Source organism: Macrobrachium rosenbergii, chromosome 12, assembly GCF_040412425.1.
Source record: "Macrobrachium rosenbergii isolate ZJJX-2024 chromosome 12, ASM4041242v1, whole genome shotgun sequence".
Taxonomy (NCBI): domain Eukaryota; kingdom Metazoa; phylum Arthropoda; class Malacostraca; order Decapoda; family Palaemonidae; genus Macrobrachium; species Macrobrachium rosenbergii.
The window spans coordinates 13,876,147-13,896,326 of NC_089752.1; the positions used below are offsets into that span (position 1 = coordinate 13,876,147).

At 47.3% G+C, this 20,180-nt stretch overlaps 1 long non-coding RNA gene across 3 annotated transcripts in view; it reads right to left on the reverse strand.

Annotated features, from left to right (window-relative positions):
* Positions 1–20,180, reverse strand: part of LOC136844405 (uncharacterized) — a 70,718-nt gene that overhangs the window by 43,121 nt on the left and 7,417 nt on the right. The window lies entirely within an intron of this gene.

The following is a 20,180-nucleotide window of genomic DNA, read 5'->3' on the forward strand; positions in this document are numbered from 1 at the left end:
TGGTATGTATATTCGGGAGTGATGAAAAATGACAAATACGAGGTTTTAAGTTTTTTTTACTTATTTCATGTAAACTAATCTTAGTAGCTTAGAGCGAATGAGAATCATTAATTGCATTGGTTTCTTTGTGGTTCAGTAACTTTATCATATTCATAGGAAATAATAAAAAAATAAAGGTAAAATTATGACTTCAGTTTCTTCATCATCGAAAGAATTTTACATTCGCACATGTTCTTGGGAATCATTTCACAGCAGAATAAAGTACCTTGTAATTTAATGCAAGACTGATATTGCTTCTATTTTAAAATTATACATGCATGAAAATGTAAATAATTTTTCTTACGCAGTTTATATTGGTATATAAACACACAATATGGTACGAAATTTTAATTAGAGAAATTTGTTCGACGTGTATGTAGAGTGTAGGCCCACTACGAGCCATTTGATGACCTGTGGTACTTGCACTTGTGACTGGTCATATATACATATATATATATATATATATATATATATATATATATATATATATATATATATATATAAGAAATTTTTATCACACCCATGATTTATATACAATCATGAAGCTACAAATGTCGTTTAATATCAAATTCGCTACCTCGAGTATCTCCGATGGAGGTATCACCGAAGGGGAATTTATATAAGTGATAAATGAACAGGTACCACTGGGACGCGAACCCTTGACATGGACCCATTCAACGACTCCAGTGGACGTTACCACCGCGCCATCAAGAGAGGTATAAATCATTACCGAGTCTGCTGTACTGTTTTTCCCGTCGTGAGCGGGGAAATTGTATAACCTCGGCAATGACCACACCTCCGCCATGATAGTTCGTTGGTACGTTTGGAACGCAGCTCTTATTATGAAATTGTATATAAATCACGGTGTGATAAAAATTTCATAATAAGAGCTGCGTGTTCCAAACGTACCAACGAACTATCATGGCGGAGGTGGGTCATGATAGTTCGTTGGTACGTTTGGAACATGCAGCTCTTATTATGAAATTGTATATATATCACGGTGTGATAAAAAAATTTCATAATAAGAGCTGCGTGTTCCAAACGTACCAACGAACTATCATGGCGGAGGTGGGTCATTGCCGAGGCTAAGTACAATTTCCCCGCTCACGACGGGAAAAAACAGTACAGCAGACTTGGTAATGATTTATACCTCTCTTGATGGCGCGGTGGTAACGTCCGCTGGAGTCGTTGAATGGGTCCATGTCAGGGTTCGCGTCCCAGTGGTACCTGTTCATTTATCACTTATATAAATTCCCCTTCGGTGATAATTCTCCATCGGAGATACTCTCGAGTAGCGTAATTTGATGATAAACGACATTGTAGCTTCATGATTGTATATAAATCATGGTGTGATAAAATTTCATAATAAGAGCTGCGTGTTCCAAGCGTGCCAACGAACTATCATGGCGGAGGTGGGTCATTGCCGAGGCTAAGTACAATTTCCCGCTCACGACGGGAAAAAACAGTACAGCAGACTCGGTAATGATTTATACCTCTCTTGATGGCGCGGTGGTAACGTCCACTGGAGTCGTTGAATGGGTCCATGTCAGGGTTCGCATCCCAGTGGTACCTGTTCATTTTATCACTTATATAAATTCCCTTCGGTGATAATTCTCCATCGGAGATACTCTCGAGTAGCGTGAATTTGATATTAAACGACATTTGTAGCTTCATGATTGTATATAAATCACGGTGTGATAAAAAAATTTCATAATAAGGCTGCGTGTTCCAAATGTACCAACGAACTATCATGGCGGAGTGGGTCATTGCCGAGGCTAAAAAAAAAAGTACAATTTCCCGCTCACGACGGAAAAAACAGTACAGCAGACTCGGTAATGATTTATACCTCTCTTGATGGCGTGGTGGTAGCGTCCACTGGAGTCGTTGAATGGGTCCATGTCAGGGTTCGCGTCCCAGTGGTGCCTGTTCATTTATCACTTATATAAATTCCCTTGGTGATAATTCTCCATCGGAGATACTCTCGAGTAGCGTGAATTTGATATTAAACGACATTTGTAGCTTCATGATTGTATATAAATCATGGTGTGATAAAAAATTTCATAATAAGGCTGCGTGTTCCAAACGTACCAACGAACTATCATGGCGGAGGTGGGTCATTGCCGAGGCTAAGTACAATTTCCCGCTCACGACGGGAAAAAACAGTACAGCAGACTCGGTAATGATTTATACCTCTCTTGATGGCGCGGTGGTAACGTCCACTGGAGTCGTTGAATGGGTCCATGTCAGGGTTCGCATCCCAGTGGTACCTGTTCATTTATCACTTATATAAATTCCCGCCGGTGATAATTCTCCATCGGGAATACTCTCGAGTAGCGTGAATTTGATATTAAACGACATTTGTAGCTTCATGATTGTATATAAATCACGGTGTGATAAAAAATTTCATAATAAGAGCTGCGTGTTCCAAGCGTGCCAACGAACTATCATGGCGGAGGTGGGTCATTGCGAGCTAAGTACAATTTCCCGCTCACGGCGGGAAAAAACAGTACAGCAGACTTCGGTAATGATTTATCACCTCTCTTGATGGCCCAGCGGTGGTAACGTCCACTGGAGTCGTTGAATGGGTCCATGTCAAGGTTCGCGTCCCAGTGGTACCTGTTCATTTTATCACTTATATAAATTCCCTTCGGTGATAATTCTCCATCGGAGATACTCTCGAGTAGCGTGAATTTGATATTAAACGACATTTGTAGCTTCATGATTGTATATAAATCACGGTGTGATAAAAAATTTCATAATAAGAGCTGCGTGTTCCAAGCGTACCAACGAACTATCATAGCGGAGGTGGGTCATTGCCGAGCTAAATACAATTTCCCGCTCCGACGGGAAAAAACAGTACAACAGACTCGGTAATGATTTATACCTCTCTTGATGGCGATGGTGTGCGTCCACTGGAGTCGTTGAATGGGTCCATGTCAGGGTTCGCGTCCCAGTGGTACCTGTTCATTTATCACTTATATAAATTCCCCTTCGGTGATAATTCTCCATCGGAATACTCTCGAGTAAGCGTGAATTTGATATTAAACGACATTTGTAACTTCATGATTGTATATAAATCACGGTGTGATAAAAAAATTTCATAATAAGGCTGCGTGTTCCCAAGCATACCAACGAACTATCATGGCGGTGGGTCATTGCGAGGCTAAGTACCGATTCCGCTCACGACGGGAAAAAACAGTACAGCAGACTCGGTAATGATTTATACCTCTCTTGATGGCGCGATGATAACGTCCACTGGAGTCGTTGAATGGGTCCATGTCAAGAGGTTCGCATCCCAGTGGTACCTGTTCATTTATCACTTATATAAATTCCCCTTCGGTGATAATTCTCCATCGGAGATATCTCGAGTAGCGTGAATTTGATATTAAACGACATTTGTAGCTTCATGATTGTATATAAATCACGGTGTGATAAAAAATTTCATAATAAGAGCTATGTGTTCCAAACGTACCAACGAACTATCATGGCGGAGGTGGGTCATTGCGAGGCTAAGTACAATTTCCCCTCACGACGGGAAAAAACAGTACAGACTCGGTAATGATTTATACCTCTCTTGATGGCGCGGTGGTAACGTCCCACTGGAGTCGTTGAATGGGTCCATGTCAAGGGTTCGCGTCCCAGTGGTACCTGTTCATTTATCACTTATATAAATTCCCCCTTCGATAATTCTCCATCGGAGATACTCTCGAGTAGCGTGAATTTGATATTAAACGACATTTACAGCTTCATGATTGTATATAAATCATGGTGTGATAAAAATTTCATAATAAGAGCTGCGTGTTCCAAACGTACCAACGAACTATCATGGCGGAGGTGGGTCATTGCGAGCTAAGTACAATTTCCCGCTCACGGCGGGAAAAAACAGTACAGCAGACTTCGATAATGATTTATACCTCTTGATGGCGGTGGTAGCGTCCACTGAGTCGTTGAATGGGTCCATGTCAGGGTTACGCATCCCAGTGGTACCTGTTCATTTATCACTTATATAAATTCCCCTTGGTGATAATTCTCCTTGGAGATATCTCTCGGTAAGCGTGAATTTGATATTAAACGACATTTGTAACTTCATGATTGTATATAAATCACGGTGTGATAAAAAATTTCATAATAAGAGCTGCGTGTTCAAACGTACCAACGAACTATCATGGCGGAGGTGGGTCATTGCCGAGGAGCTAAATACAATTTCCCCGCTCACGACGGGAAAAAACAGTACAGCAGACTCGGTAATGATTCTACTCTCTTGATGGCGCGGTGGTAACGTCCACTGGAGTCGTTGAATGGGTCCATGTCAAAGGTTCGCGTCCCAGTGGTACCTGTTCATTTATCACTTATATAAATTCCCCCTTCGGTGATAATTCTCCATCGGAGAATACTCTCGAAAGTAAGCGTGGGTGATATTAAACGACATTTGTAGCTTCATGATTGTATATAAATCACGGTGTGATAAAAAATTTCATAATAAACTGCGTGTTCCAAAGCGTACCAACGAACTATCATGGCGGAGGTGGGTCATTGCCGAGGCTAAGTACAATTTCGCTCACGGCGGGAAAAAACAGTACAGCAGACTTGGTAATGATTTATACCTCTTGATGTGCGCAGTGTGCTGATCCACTAGATGTTGAATGGGTCCATGTCAGAGTTCGCGTCCCAGTGGTACCTGTTCATTTTATCACTTATATAAATTCCCTTGGTGATAATTCTCCATCGGAATACTCTCGAGTAAGCGTGAATTTGATATTAAACGACATTTTGTAGCTTCATGATTGTATATATATATATATATATATATATATATATATATATATATATATATATATATATATCACGATGTACTCCACAATGAAAAACAAAGGAGAAATCAGAGGGAAAATAGAGTTCTTAATTTGTCCCAACAGTTTCGTCTTCCATCAGGCCTCTTCCAGGAACTTATTGACTAATCCAGTTTAAGAGAAGGCGAAACTGTTGGGACAAGTTAAGAACTCTATTTCCTCTTTCCTCTGGTTTTTTCTCCTTCGTTTTCATATATATATATATATATATATATATATAATATATATATATATATATATATATATATATATATATATATGTGTGTGTGTGTGTGTGTGTGTGTGTGTGTGTGTGTGTGTGTACATAGGCTATATACTGTATAGGCTACATATATATATATATAATATATGTAATATATATGTTATATATATATATATATATATATATATATATATATATATATATATATAAACAGTTATCAACTGCTTATCATCCAGACTCACGGAGCCTTGGAAATATTCCACCAGACATTGAAAAGTATGTTAACTAAGTATTGTTATGAGTCAGGAAAAGAATAGGATGTTGGTTTACCCGGAATGCTTATTAAGAAAATGTGGGATGTTCACCTAATCAGATGAATTTTGGTCGAGACGTGAGAGGTCCATTGAAGATTCTAGCAGAAAATTGGGAAGAAAATCAAGAGGAAATCCAAGGAGAATATGTGAAGAATCTGAGGAAAAGGTTCAGAGAAATTAGAAAATTCTCTTTAGAAAATTTGAATTTAAATCAAGATAAAATGAAAAGGAGATATGTTGTTAAGACTAAGCTAAGAAGTTTTAGTGTAGGACAGCAAATTCTAGTGTCTTTACCAGTGAAGAGATTTCCCCTCACCAAAAAGTTTCAAGATATCTATAAGATAATAGAGAAGTTAAGTGATCGAACTTAAGTGAATGAAACACCAGGAAGAAGGAGACGACAGAGGAAGATACATGTGAATCTTTTGAAACCTTACTTCTCAAAGACTAAAACTGAAAGTGTCAATAACATAGACAACTTCATCTACAGAGGACGAGGATGGCTACGAATTGGGAGCTGAAAGCAAGATGAACAATTCTTCCATATTGGAAAACTTGGAGGATAAATTAAAACATCTGAGTGTTAAGCAAAGTGGTGAATTAAGTGATGTGATTAGAAGTTTCCCTGAAATTTTTGCAGATGTACCCTAGGCATACTGATCTGACAAAGCATGAGATAAAGATCAGAGAAGATGGAAAACCTTTTAAAAAGAGAGCATATCGCTTATCACCTTTTCATCGAGATGTTTTGAAGAAAGTGGAGTATTTGTTGCAGCATGGATTAGCAGAACCCAGTTCAAGTCATTACAGCTCCCCATTTATGTTAGTGAAGAAACCAGATGGCTCATTTAGGATATGTACTGATTATAGGAAACTGAATTCTATAAGTGTGGCTGATAGTTTTCCCTTGCCTCTTATTGATCAATTACTTGATAATATTGGGCAAGCCAAATTTGTTTCCGAGATTGATTTGTTGAAAGGATTCAAATTCCCTTAGATGAGAATGCTAAATTGCTGTCAGCTTTCATTACTCCTTTTGGACTGTAGGCTACCAATACACTGTTTTGCTGTTTGGTCTGATGAATACACCTACAACATTCCAACAAGTGATGGATCAACTGCTAGGATCCATAGGAGTTGGTGTATACCCTGATGACATTTTGATTTATTCTAATACATGGAAAGAACATTTGAAGATTTTTAAGGAAAAGTGTTCAAGAAACTATAGGAAAGCAGGACTAACAATCAACTTTAAAAAGTGAGTTTGGAAAACAACTGTTTCAGTATCAGGATTTGAAGCTGGAAAAGGCCTTCTTGCTCTTGTTGATGCTAATGTAGAAGGAATCCATAAGGCTACCCCCGCTACTACCAGGAAACAGCTACAAAGATTTTTGGGCATGGCTGGATTTTATCATTGATTCTGTCCGAATTTCTCAGTCACAGTAGCTCCCCTGACAGATTTTGTAAGTATACTGTGTAAAAATAGAGGACATTTTTGGAAAGAACAATGTAATTGCAGATTATATATCCCACTGTGAACCGTTGGATTCAAACCCGGGATAATTAATCTTCTGGGGGGAGGAATTTCATGATGTTGCCTAGTAAAATGTATATATTTCCATGGTTTTGATATATTTACCATTCTGGTTATCATGTGTTCTGTGTAATGATAATAATTGTTGAAATATTGTATGTAGTATAATGTTAGATCTCAAAAGAGTTGGTGATTTGGATGAATTAACAGCATGATCGTGATTTAGAATTAATCATACTTTTTAATAATAATGCAGTACGTGATTGTGCGTTTTGCCTCCCAGCAACATGTGTTCTGTACTCGTGATATCATATGTCGTGTTTTGATTCAGTTGTCAATGTGAAAGATAATGTGTTAACAAGAGAGGGAATGGCAATCGAGTCGTGTAAGGTTTTGTCTCGTACAAGAAAAAGACGAATGATTTTGCAATGTTTTATGTACTGTTCTGAAAACAAACTTTGGTTCTTCATCTTGTTTTGAAAGCTTGCCAGTTGTGACTAGCCAGCTGAAATCTGTTTTGATCGTGTTGAGATTCCATTATGAGCTTTGTTCCATACAATTTTCTGCTTGAGTCATGTATGCCTTTTTGAGAGTAAATGCACATGTCTTGGCAGATTACATCATGTTTTGTAAGAGTACATTGCTCTGATCATATATTGTTCTAATGCACTAGTTGGACCCAAAATGTTTTGCTCTGGTAATGCGTCATCTGATTGTTTCATTTCTTGCTGGAATCCTAAAGTTTGTTCATTCTGATTTTAGAGACCATTCGTTTGGTTCCCTCTCTCTCTCTCTCTCTTTCTTCAAATGAGAAAAATTATTAGCATAAAATATTTGTATGGTCACTGGTGTTAATCTTAGCTTCTGAGATCTGAATGTGGGAAAAGTGTGTAACGGCACCTATCAGAAGTGTGTTTTGTGAATCTCAAGCAGCCGCATTTCAGGTAATTTTGTGAAATTTTTCACAAGTTTGTGTAAAGTAAGGTGAATTTTACTTATTATTACTATGGTATAATAAGGTATATTAAGAAATTTTTGCCTAAGTGAAATTATTGTTGGTAGATCTTTTGTGTATTTTTGTGTGTGCTTGTGTTTACAATCTCTTGATTTTTCTCATTTTGTATATTGGTGATTTAACATTTATTTACTTAGAGCATTTTAAATATTTATTAATAATTTAACATTGCATTCTTGATTTAATTTTCATTTACTAAGATTTTCTTTTCAAACCTTGTGTAATTCTTAATAGTTTGTTTTGCTTGATTAACTTAATTTCTCGATAAATTAAAGTTTTTGCAATTTAGTTTTGTTTAATAATTTAATTCAAGAATTGATTAAATTCTGTGTTGTTTTCAAGTAATAGTAAATTTTTTCAGATTGTGAATTCTAATTATAAATTTTGAATTAAAAATAAATTTTTGTGTTTGAAATAAAAAAAAAAACAGTGTTTCATTTATTCACCACCACTGAATAGGATCAATTGTGTGCATAAGGCAAAGTGATAAACATGTTTTGTTCCTTTAGTTTTGCTGAAGAGAATTAAGACCAGATAAACAATTAAAGTTGTTTGATGAGGTGATGCCCTTTTGCTCTGGTATTTTTCTTGCTTAATTGTTGATACCTCACGCTTGTTTTGATGAACTTAGTTTGATTTTTCACATGATTAATAAGCTTTTTAAGGGATCACTGTCACCTTTAGAGTACTCAGTCGTAATTTTTGATGTTATGACAGTTCAGGTGTCTGGGTGAAGTGAAGTAAATTTTTGTATTCTGTGTTCTGTGATTGTTATGTAATAACCAGGTACTTGGAGACACATCGTGACAAAATATATATATATATATATATATATATATATATATATATATATATATATAATATTATATATATGTGTTATATATATACATACATACATGTGTATATATATATTATAATATATATGTAATATATACATATATATAATATATATATGATATATATACATATATATACACAATATATATATATATATATATATATATATATATATATATATATATATATATATATATATATATATATATATATATATTATATATATATATATATATATATATACACATATATATATATATATATATATATATATATATATATATATATATATATATATATATATATATATCACAGTAGCACCATTTATTTACTGCTTATTGCTGTTTCAAAACATGTCTCATTATCAAAGCTGGAATAACACTTAAAATATAATTATAAAAACAGACCCATACTTAAAATTACAACCAAAATATAAAACAAAGTTATATGAGAAAAAAAAAATGAGAAAAACGTTACCAGTTGGACGAAGTACAAAAAGCAAAGTAACATAAACAAAGAATTATAGGCCTTGGTAAACTAAAGTCAGGTAAACCGTTGTTGAGGTGGTTCGGTTATTCAATCTTGATGCTAGTAGTTTAATAAAAGGTGATTCAAGGATAGGAAGAGAAGAATTGGGAACTTCGGAAAATATTTTAAAATTTTTGTGACCAATTTCAGCCTTGCACCCTTTGGCGTGTTCTCGAATATCTGAGAACTCTGGACTAGATCATTTGACTCCAGCTCATTAACTGACCTCCTTATGACAATCAATTCGAACTTTCAGTAGGCGGCGTGAGGCACCCACATATCTCCCCTGGCTACATAGGGGGCAAGAAAATAAATAAACGATGCTTGAAGTCATAAGAGGACTAATTCTGTCTTTGTACTGGAATATCGATTTAATAGGAAGAGGATTAACTGGAAACAATTTACAGTTAATAGCAGGTGCTTACTTGAATAAGGGTGTTCAAAGGGAGACTTTAAAAAACGTCATCTTAGGAATTGTAGTTATCTGTAATTGGGTATATATTTATTATTCAGAAATTTATTTAAGCGTATAAAAAAAGTCTGGAAGGGTGACAGTTGTCTAAAAAGTATTTGCTTAAAAAAGTTATTTCATTATTGATTCCAGACGTCTAGAAAGGGTAACTTGTCATTTTCATGCTCCATAGTGAACTTGATATTTGGATGTGTTGTGTTAACATACTGGAGAAACATATCAAGCCCTTTCTCTGGGATGAGCGAGTTGCACAGAGAGAGAGAGAGGGAGAGAGTTACTATGTGTGTTGTCGTGAAGAGGAAACTTTCTAAAGTATGTTGATAGACTAGTTGTACACAAATAAGTACCAATTTACAGGTTCTAGAGCCTCCTTTAGTTATTGTGTGAAAGTAGAAAGTCACTCATCTAAGTAATAGTGGTTATCTACGAACTGATTCATCATCCTTCTCTAATATCTTTAAATTATTACTGTAAGATTAATTATAAAACCACGAAAAGGAAAATTTTATTTATCAACGAATGTATAGCAGTGTAGCCACCACTTGTTTTGTATTTTTCTTCCCTCCATGCCCGAGTCAATCCTTTGTTTTGGACAACATTGACTCCACTCTTCCCATTTATCATGAATTTCTTCTATATTTAAAGATATATCCCCACTGAGGTAAGATTTGAAGTAATAATGGGTAATTCTATATATCAGTTAATAATGAAGTGTAAGTTCACCGGTAGACTAATTTGAATAAAGAGAAACCGAATTAGAACAACATGGCATGCACACTAGCCCATTGCAGCACGCTGGCCTGACCAAAATTTTCCTTATCCTAACCATGGGAATTTCCATAAGAAGGCCTGTCCTAGACTATTCATGATATATGAACGATTATGCCAATTTTTGTAAAATAGTTTAGGCTATATAAATTGTTTAAAATAATTGTTTATGTTACGGCCTACCCCACCGCCAAATCAAAGTCCTTCAAAGAAGGCACCGTGCTTACCCCATATGAAAATGGGTATAAAAGCACGTTAAAACGAAGAAGAAGAAGTAGGAGTTAGCCTATACCTCCCTTACGCCAACCTGACTTTTACCTCAGTAGCCTAGCCTAAGATCGGACGCGTAAACCTCGAGTAGGTTGTCCTCAAAGATTTTGGTAGATCTAAGTAGTAGCTCTGCGGCGGCCATTTCCTTCTAACTTGTCTTTTTCTATAGTTTTTGGTGGCTAATTATGGATTTACCTTCAATTTTTGTTGCATGAATGTAATTAACCCCCGAAGTCCATCCAACAAGGGGTTTCCATACTGATCTTCACAACTGCTGGTCGCTCGCCTTTCCCGGCCGTTGCGGGTCTCCACCAGGTGTGGCGCGGCGCCCTAAAGCTGGTAGTCCTGTCGGTGGTGTGTGGGGTCCGGTGACCGACCAGCAGCCCCCAACTGCTGGTCGCTCTGCCTTTCCACGGCCGTTCTTGGCGTCTCCACCAGATGTCGGCGGCGGCTCCTCTAAACTTAGTCCTGTCGGTGGTGTGGCCGGGTCGGTGACCGGTAGCAGCCCCCAACTGCTGGTCGCTCGCCTTTCCCAGCCGTTGTGGTCTCCACCAGGTGTCGGCGGCGCTCCTCTAGGCTTGGTCCTGTCGGTGGTGTGGCGGGGTCGGTGACCCGACAGCAGCCCCCAACTGCTGGTCGCTCGCCTTTCCGGCCATTCGGGTCTCCACCAAAGCGGCTCCTCTAAGCTTAGTCCTGTCGGTGGTGTGGCGGGGTCCGGTGACCTCCAGCAGCCCCCAACTGCTGATCGCTCGCCTTTCCCGGCCGTTTCGGTCTCCACCAGGTGTCGACTCCTCTGAGCTTGGTCCTGTCGGTGGTGTGGCGGGTCCGGTGACCCCGATAGCAGCCCCCAACTGCTGGTTGCTCGCCCTTCCCGGCCGTTGCGGGTCTCCACCAGGTGTCGGCGGCGGCTCCTCTGGGCTTAGTGCTGTCGGTGGTGTGGCGGGTCGGTGACGCCAGCAGCCCCCCCAACTGCTGGTCATTTCGCCTTCCGGCGTTGCGGGTCTCCACCAGGTGTCAGCGGCTCCTCTGACTTGGTGCTGCCGGTGGTGTGGCGGGTCCGGTGACCGGCCAGCCCCCCAACTGCTGGTCGCTCGCCCTTCCCGGCCGTTCGCGGTCTCCACCAGCTGTCGGCGGCGGCTCCTCTGAAACGGTCCTGTCGGTGGTGTGGCGGGTCCGGTGACCCGCCAGCAGCCCTCAACTGCTGGTCGCTCGCCTTTCCCGGCGTTGGTCTCCACCAGGTGTGTCGGCGGCTCCTCTGAGCTTAGTCTCTGTCGGTGGTGTGGCGGGCCCGGTGACCCGACCAGCAGCCCCCCAACTGCTGGTCGCTCGCCTTTCCCGGCCGTTCGGGTCTCCACCAGGTGTCGCGGCTCCTCTGGAAAGCTTGGTCTGTCGGTGGTGTGGCGGGTCGGTGACGGCCAGCAACCCCCAACTGCTGGTCGCTCGCCTTTCCGGCCGTTCGGGTCTCCACCAGGTGCCGGCAGCGGCTCCTCTCGACTTGGTCCTGTCGGTGGTGTGGCGGGTCGGTGACGACCAGCAGCTAACTGCTGGTCGCTCGCCTTTCCCGGCGTTTAGTCTCACCAGGTGTCGTGGCGGCTCCTCTGCGGCTTAGTCCCCTGTCGGTGGTGTGTGTGGTCGGTGACCGACCAGCAGCCCCCGACTGCTGGTCGCTTCGCCTTTCCCGGCGTTTGGGTCTCCACCAGGTGTCGTGGCGGCTCCTCTGAAGGCTTGGTCCTGTCGGTGGTGTGGCGGGTCGGTGACCGGCCAGCAGCTTTGCTGCTGGTCGCTCGCTTTTCCCAGCGTTTGGTCTCCCACCAGGTGTCGGCGGCGGCTCCTCTCGACTTAGTCCTGTCGGTGGTGTGGCGGGTCCGGTGACCGGCCGGCAGCCCCACCTGCTGCTGGTCATTTCGCCTTTCCCGGCCGTTTGGGTCTCCACCAGGTGGGCGGCGGCTCCTCTGGGCTTAGTCCTGTATCGGTGGTGTGGCGGGTCCGGTGACCGGCCAGCAGCCAACTGCTGGTCGCTCGCGCTTTCCGGCGTTCGGGTCTCCACCAGGTGTCGGCGGCGGCTCCTCGACTTAGTCCCTGTGGGTGGTGTGGCGGGTCCGGTGACGACCAGCAGCCCCCAACTGCTGGTCGATCGCCTTTCCGGCCGTTCGGGTCTCCACCAGGTGTCAGCGGCGGCTCCTCTGGGCTTGGTCCCTGTCGGTGGTGTGGCGGGTCCGGTGACCGGCCAGCAGCCCCAACTGCTGATCGCTCGCCTTTCCCAGCCGTTCTTGGCGTCTGCACCAGGTGTCGCGGACAGCTCCTCTGGGCTTGGTGCTGTCGGTGGTGTGGCGGGTCGGTGACCGGCCAGCAGTCCCCAACTGCTGGTCGCTCGCCTTTCCTGGCGTTCGGGTCTCCACCAGGTGTCGGCGGCTCCTCTGGGGGCGGTCCCTGTCCCGGTGGTGTGGCGGATCCGGTGACCGGCCAGCAGCCCCCAACTGCTGGTCGATCGCGCCTTTCCCGGCCGTTTGGGTCTCCACCAGGTGTCGTGGCCTCCTCTAGGCTTGGTCCTGTCGGTGTTGTGCGGGTCCAGTGACCCGTAGCAGCCCAACTGCTGGTCGCTACGCCTTTCCCGGCGTTCCGGGTCTCCACCAGGTGTCGGCGGCGGCTCCTCTGGCTTAGTCCTGTCCGGTGGTGTGGCGGGTCGGTGACCCGGCCAGCCCCCAACTGCTGATGGCTCGCCTTTCCCGGCCGTTCGGGTCTCCACCAGGTGTCGGCGTGGCGGCTCCTCGACTTGGTCCTGTCGGTGGTGTGGCGGGTCGGTGACCGGCCAGCAGCCCCCAACTGCTGATGCTTCGCCTTTCCCGGCCGTTCGGGTCTCCACCAGGTGTCGGCGGCGGCTCCTCAAGGGCTTAGTCCTGTCGGTGGTGTGGCGGGTCGGTGACCGTAGCAGCCCCCAACTGCTGGTCGCTCGCCTTTCCCGGCCGTTTCCGGGTCTCCACCAGGTGTCGTGCGGCTCCTTTACGACTTGGTCCTGTCGGTGGTGTGGCGGAGTCCGGTGACCGGCCAGCCCCCCACTGCTGGTCGCTCGCCTTTCGGCCGTTTGGGTCTCCACCAGGTGTCGTGGCGGCTCACTCTGAAGCTAGTCCTGTCGGTGGTGTGGCGGGTCGGTGACGGCCAGCAGCCCCCCCAACTGCTGGTCGCTCGCCTTTCCGGCCGTTTCGGGTCTCCACCAGGTGTCGGCGGCGGCTCCTCTCGACTTGGTCCTGCCGGTGGTGTGGCGGGTCCGGTGACGGCCAGCAACCCCCAACTGCTGGTGCTTCGCCTTTCCGGCCGTTCGGGTCTCCACCAGGTGTAATACGCGCGGCGGCTCCTCTCGACTTAGGTCTGTCGGTGGTGTGGCAGGTCGGTGACGTAGCAGCCCCCCACTGCTGGTCGATCGCCTTTCCCGGCGTTTGGTCTCCACCGGGTGTCGGCGGCGGCTCCTCTGAGCTTGGTCCTGTCGGTGGTGTGGCGGGTCCGGTGACGGCCAGCAGCCCCCAACTGCTGGTCGCTCGCCTTTCCCCCCAGCCGTTCTTGCGTCTGCACCAGGTGTCGGCGACTGACTCCTCTGGCAGTGCTGTCGGTGGTGTGGTCGGTGACGGCCAGCAGTCCCCAACTGCTGGTCGCTCGCCTTTCCCGGCCGTTGGTCTCCACCAGGTGTCGGCGGCGGCTCCTCTGGAAAGCAGTCCTGTCGGTGGTGTGGCGGGTCCGGTGACGACCAGCAGCCCAACTGCTGGTGGCTCGCCCTTTCCGGCCGTTTTAGTCTCCACCAGGTGTCGCGGCTCCTCTGAGCTTGGTCCTGTCGGTGGTGTGGGGTCGGTGACCGGCCAGCAGCCAACTGCTGATCGCTCGCCTTTCCCGGCGTTGGTCTCCACCAGGTGTCCCGGAGCGGCTCCTCTGGAGGCTTAGTCTGTCGGTGGTGTGGCGGGTCGGTGACCGACCAGCAGCCAACTGCTGGTCGCTCGCCTTTCGGCCGTTTAGTCTCCACCAGGTGTCGGCTCCTCTCGACTTGGTCCTGTCGGTGGTGTGGCGGGTCGGTGACGACCAGCAGCCCGCTGCTGGTGCTTCGCCTTTCCCGGCGTTTCAGGTCTCCACCAGGTGTCGGCGGCGGCTCCTCTGGGCTTGGTCCTGTCGGTGGTGTGGCGGGTCGGTGACCCGACCAGCAGCCCCCAACTGCTGGTCGGCTCGCCTTTCCCAGCCGTTCTTGTCTGCACCAGGTGTCGGCGGCGGCTCCTCTAAACTGGTCCTGTCGGTGGTGGTGTGGCGGGTCCGGTGACTGACCAAGTGTCCCAGCCCCCAACTGCTGGTGCAGATTCGCCTTTCCCGGCGTTTCGGGTCTCCACCAGGTGTCGGCGGCTCCTCTATGCTTGGTCACCAGCCGGTGGTGTGGCGGGTCCGGTGACCGGCCAGCAGCCCCAACTGCTGGTCGCTCGCCTTTCCCGGCGTTGGTCTCCACCAGGTGTCTGCGGCTCCTCTATGCTTAATCACTGTCGGTGGTGTGGCGGGTCCGGTGACGGCCAGCAGCCCCAACTGCTGGTCGCTCGCCTTTCCCGGCCGTTCGGGTCTCCACCAGGTGTCGGCTCGACTCCTCTGGTCCTGTCGGTGGTGTGCGGGTCGGTGACCGGACCAACAGCCCCCCCAACTGCTGGTCGCTTCGCCTTTCCCACCGTTTGGTCTCCACCAGGTGTCGTGGCTCCTCTCGACTTAGTCCTGTCGGTGGTGTGGCGGTCCGGTGACGGTAGCTGCTGCTGGTCGCTCGCCTTTCCCGGCCGTTTGGTCTCCACCAGGTGTGTCGTGGCGGCTCCTCTGACTTGGTCACTGTCGGTGGTGTGGCGGGTCGGTGACCCGGCAGCCCCCCAACTGCTGGTGGCTCGCCTTTCCGGCCGTTCGGGTCTCCACCAGGTGTCGTGGCGGCTCCTCTGGACTTAGTCCTGTCGGTGGTGTGGCGGGTCGGTGACCGGCCAGCAGTCCCCCAACTGCTGGTCGCTCGCCTTTCCCGGCCGTTCGGGTCTCCACCAGGTGTCGGCGCGGCTCCTCTGACTTGGTCCTGTCGGTGGTGTGGGCGGGTCGGTGACGACCAGCAGCCCCCAACTGCTGGTCGCTCGCCTTTCGGCGTTGGGTCTCCCACCGGTGTCGTGGCTCCTCTACTCACGTCCTGTCGGTGGTGTGGCGGGTCCGGTGACCCGACCAGCCCCCCAACTGCTGGTCGTCGCCTTTCCCGGCCGTTTGGTCTCCACCAGGTGTCGGCAGCTCCTCTGACTTGGTCCTGTCGGTGGTGTGGCGGGTCGGTGACCCGTCCAGCAGCCCCCAACTGCTGGTCGTCGCCTTTCCCAGCCGTTTCGGGTCTGCACCAGGTGTCAGCGGCAGCTCCTCTGAGGCTTGGTCCTGTCGGTGGTGTGGATCGGTGACCGGCCAGCAGCCCCCCCAACTGCTGGTGGCTCGCCTTTCCCAGGCCGTTGGCGTCTGCACCAGGTGTCGGCGGCGGCTCCTCTGGAGTCCTGGTCGGGTGGTGTGGCCTAACTGCTGGTCGGTGACGGCCAGCAGCCCCCAACTGCTGGTCCTGAAGCCTTTCCAGCGTTTGGGTCTCCACCAGGTGTCGGCGGCTCCACCAGGTGCTTGGTCCTCGACGGTGGTGTGCGGTGGTCGGTGACCGGCCAGCCCCCCAACTGCTGATGTTCGCCTTTCCCGGCGTTCAGGTCTCCACCAGGTGTCGGCGCGGCTCCTCTGAAGAGCTTGGTCCTGTCGGTGGTGTGGCGGGTCGGTGACCGGCCAGCAGCCCCCAACTGCTGATCGCTCGCCTTTCCCGGCCATTTGGTCTCCACCAGGTGTCGTCGGCTCCTCTTGACTTGGTCCTGTCAGTGGTGTAGGCGGAGGTGACCGGCCAAACAGCCCCCCAACTGCTGGTCCTTTCGCCTTTCCGGCGTTTGGTCTCCACCAGGTGTCGGCTCCTCTGAGGCTTAGTCTGTCGGTGGTGTGGCGGGTCGGTGACGATCCAGCAGCCCCCAACTGCTGGTCGCTCGCCTTTCCCAGCGTTCGCGGCGTCTGCACCAGGTGTCGGCGGCGGCTCCTCTAAAGCTTAGTCCTGTCGGTGGTGTGGCGGGTCGGTGACCGACCAGCAGCCCCCAACTGCTGGTCGCTCGCCTTTCCCGGCGTTCGGGTCTCCACCAGGTGTCGCGGCTCCTCTGGCTTAGTCCCTGTCGGTGGTGTGGCGGGTCCGGTGACCGGCCAGCAGCCCCCCAACTGCTGGTCGCTCGCCTTTCCCGGCCGTTTCGGGTCTCCACCAGGTGTCGGCGGCGGCTCCTCTATGCTTGGTCCTGTCGGTGGTGTGGCGGGTCCGGTGACCGGCCAGCAGCCCCCCAACTGCTGGTCGCTTCCTTTCCCGGCGTTTCGGGTCTCCACCAGGTGCCGGCGGCGGCTCCTCTCGACTTGGTCACCAACCGGTGGTGTGGCGGGTCGGTGACCGGCAGCAGCCCCAACTGCTGGTCGCTCGCCTTTCCGGCCGTTTGGTCTCCACCAGGTGTCGTGGCCGGCTCATCTAGGCTTGGTCCTGTCGGTGGTGTGGCGGGTCAGTGACCGACCAGACCGCCCCCCCAACTGCTGGTCGCTCACCTTTCCCGGCGTTGTGGGTCTCCACCGGTGTCGTGCGGCTCCTCTATGCTTGGTCTGTCGGTGGTGTGGCGGGTCCGGTGACCCGGCCAGCAACCCCAACTGCTGATCGCTCACCTTTCCGGCCGTTTCGGGTCTCCACCAGGTGTCGTGACGCTCCTCTGGGCTTGGTCACTGTCGGTGGTGTGGCGGGTCCGGTGACCGACCAGCAACCCCAACTGCTGGTCGCTCACCCTTCCAGCTGTTGCGGAGTCCACCAGGTGTCGGCGGCTTCTCTGGGGTTGTCCTGTCGGTGGTGTGGCGGGTCGGTGACCGGCCAGCAGCCCCCCAACTGCTGGTCGCTCGCCTTTCCCGGCCGTTGCGGGTCTCCACCAGGTTGCCATAGTCCAGCTCATATTGTGCTGTTAGAAACAAGGATGAGAAAAGACTGCAAGAAAAGAAAGAAATAGAAAAGAGAGAAATGGATTATTCAGAAATGAAGAGGAATACTGCAATTACTCACAAAATCTTGCATCTCTTACATCCCACCTTCCCATCCCTCCTACCTACCTATCCCTACCCTCTCCCACCTTCCTACCTACCTACCCACCCCTCATAACACCCCCTTGCATACACAAACAATTGGCGCGCTCACATACCATTCACTCACATACAGATTTACACATACTTGCATAGGAAACTTTGCGTCCATACTCACTATGTGCCCTCTTAATTGGGTGGGTTGCTCGCGTCCAATCGCGCGGGAGTGCGCCCGTGTGGGTCCATGTGGCGCTGGTGATATGCCCGGCGAGTCAGCACGCCGAACGCTGGTTACAGCGCCGTATTTAGTCCGTTAGGGGCGTGGGGTGGTTCATGGAGCCAAGACTAGGTCGCCGTGTGGTCTGCTAATGGCTCAGGAACCACTCTGGGGTCACCACTTTAAGAGGTGCAAATAATAAGCAGGAGGAAAGTTAGTGCTGATTTATTGAGGATCTTCTTGATTTATTGAGGATCTTCTTCCCTTCTTTCTGCTTCTCTTGTCCTTGTTTCTTGCATAGCAATTTTCGTCTGTGTCGACCCTGTGCTTAACAACTCTTGGTGATTGATGTATACTTTAGTTTTCGAATATGCCTCTGGTACTCTCTGAAGACGGGTAGGAGAAGGAAGAGGAGGAAAAGGATTCATGCTTCAAGTCCAGCTTCGAGGAGCTTTACAGGACCTCTCGTTAGTGTTATAATATATGTGAAGGATCTGGCTCCGAATCAAAGCTTCATAGGGCTTCAGAAGACCTCGCGTTAGTATAGTAATAAACTGAAGACGTGAAGGATTCTGGCTGAGAGAGAGAGAGAGAGAGAGAGAGAGAGAGAGAGAGAGGGTCAGTTCAGTTTGAGTGCACCTTCTCCACTGCCTTCTATCAAGGCATCATCCTCCACCAAACCTCTTCTCTCCATATCTTCCTTCACTTTATCTCGCCACATGATTCTCTGTCTCCCTCTCGATCTTCTTCCTCTAACAGGTTCTTCCCAAGCCTTCTTCGCTCCCTCCTCGTCATCCATCTTTAACATGCCCATACCATCTTTTTGCGTTCATTCTGATGTGTCATCTTGACCAGCCTAACCAACCCAACTTTCTAGGGCTTTCCTCTTCCTCAAGCACCAAAACGTCACTTCTCCTGCTTTCTCCAGGTCTATAAATGCACAATAAAACTCCACAACTTCCCTCCGGCCTCTTTTCCTGTAGCTCTTCCTCTCATGAATCCATACTGCTGTTTCCCGACCTTTACAATTTCTCTTCATCTCCCATCCAGTATCGTCTCTAAAACTTTCAATCCGTGGTCTGTTAGTTTAATTCCTCTGCAGTTAGCACATGACATCTCCCTTCTGCTTTTATATATACACCATTAGTCTCCTCGCAGTCCGTTGGCATTTCTTCCTCTTCCCATCACTCGACCTAGATTTTTTTTATCGAGATGTAGAGCTTACGACTTCGGTAGATACCAAAGCACCCACAGTCTTGTTATTGTCCGGATCCTCCAATTCTCGGAGGAATCAGCGTCCTTGCTCAGCCAACCTTCAGGATATTACAAGGAATAGCGGAAAGTGTCCCGTTCCAAAGGAGGCGCCTTTCGATCGTATCTTCTTATTGGACAAGAAAGCTCGTCACCGCTTTGCAGTCTGCATTGTGCTTTAAAGTGAAATAATTTTCATTGTCTTTTTTTTTTTTCTTATCTCGCGTCCTGGAAAACTGTCAGGCTCCTTGTGTGATTTTTTGGGGGGAATGGGGGGAAGGGAGAAGCGAATAAATTGACTATCACCTTGGACAATAACAGAGTGCCAGATACCGTATGTTTTCTTTTCGAAAGCTTCGTTACTGGAGAGCTGCAATATCGGCCACTGCTTAATTTTTCTTTCTTTCATTTTTGGCAGTAAAGACGCATTTTTCAGAAACTCTTTTTGTATTCTCAAAAATTCTCCATTGGAAAGACATCAGAATAAGATTTGGATACTGCCTATGTTTCTTTTCCCCTTTAAGACTTTTTTTTTTTTCGTTCAGTTCTCAGGACTTCCTCATTTATCGTAATGGCAGTTCTTGAAAAGACCTCAGAATAAATATATATATATATATATATATATATATATATATATATATATATATATATATATATATATATATATATATATATATATATATGTGTGTGTGTGTGTGTGTGTGTGTGTGTGTGTGTGTGTGTGTGTGTGTGTGTGT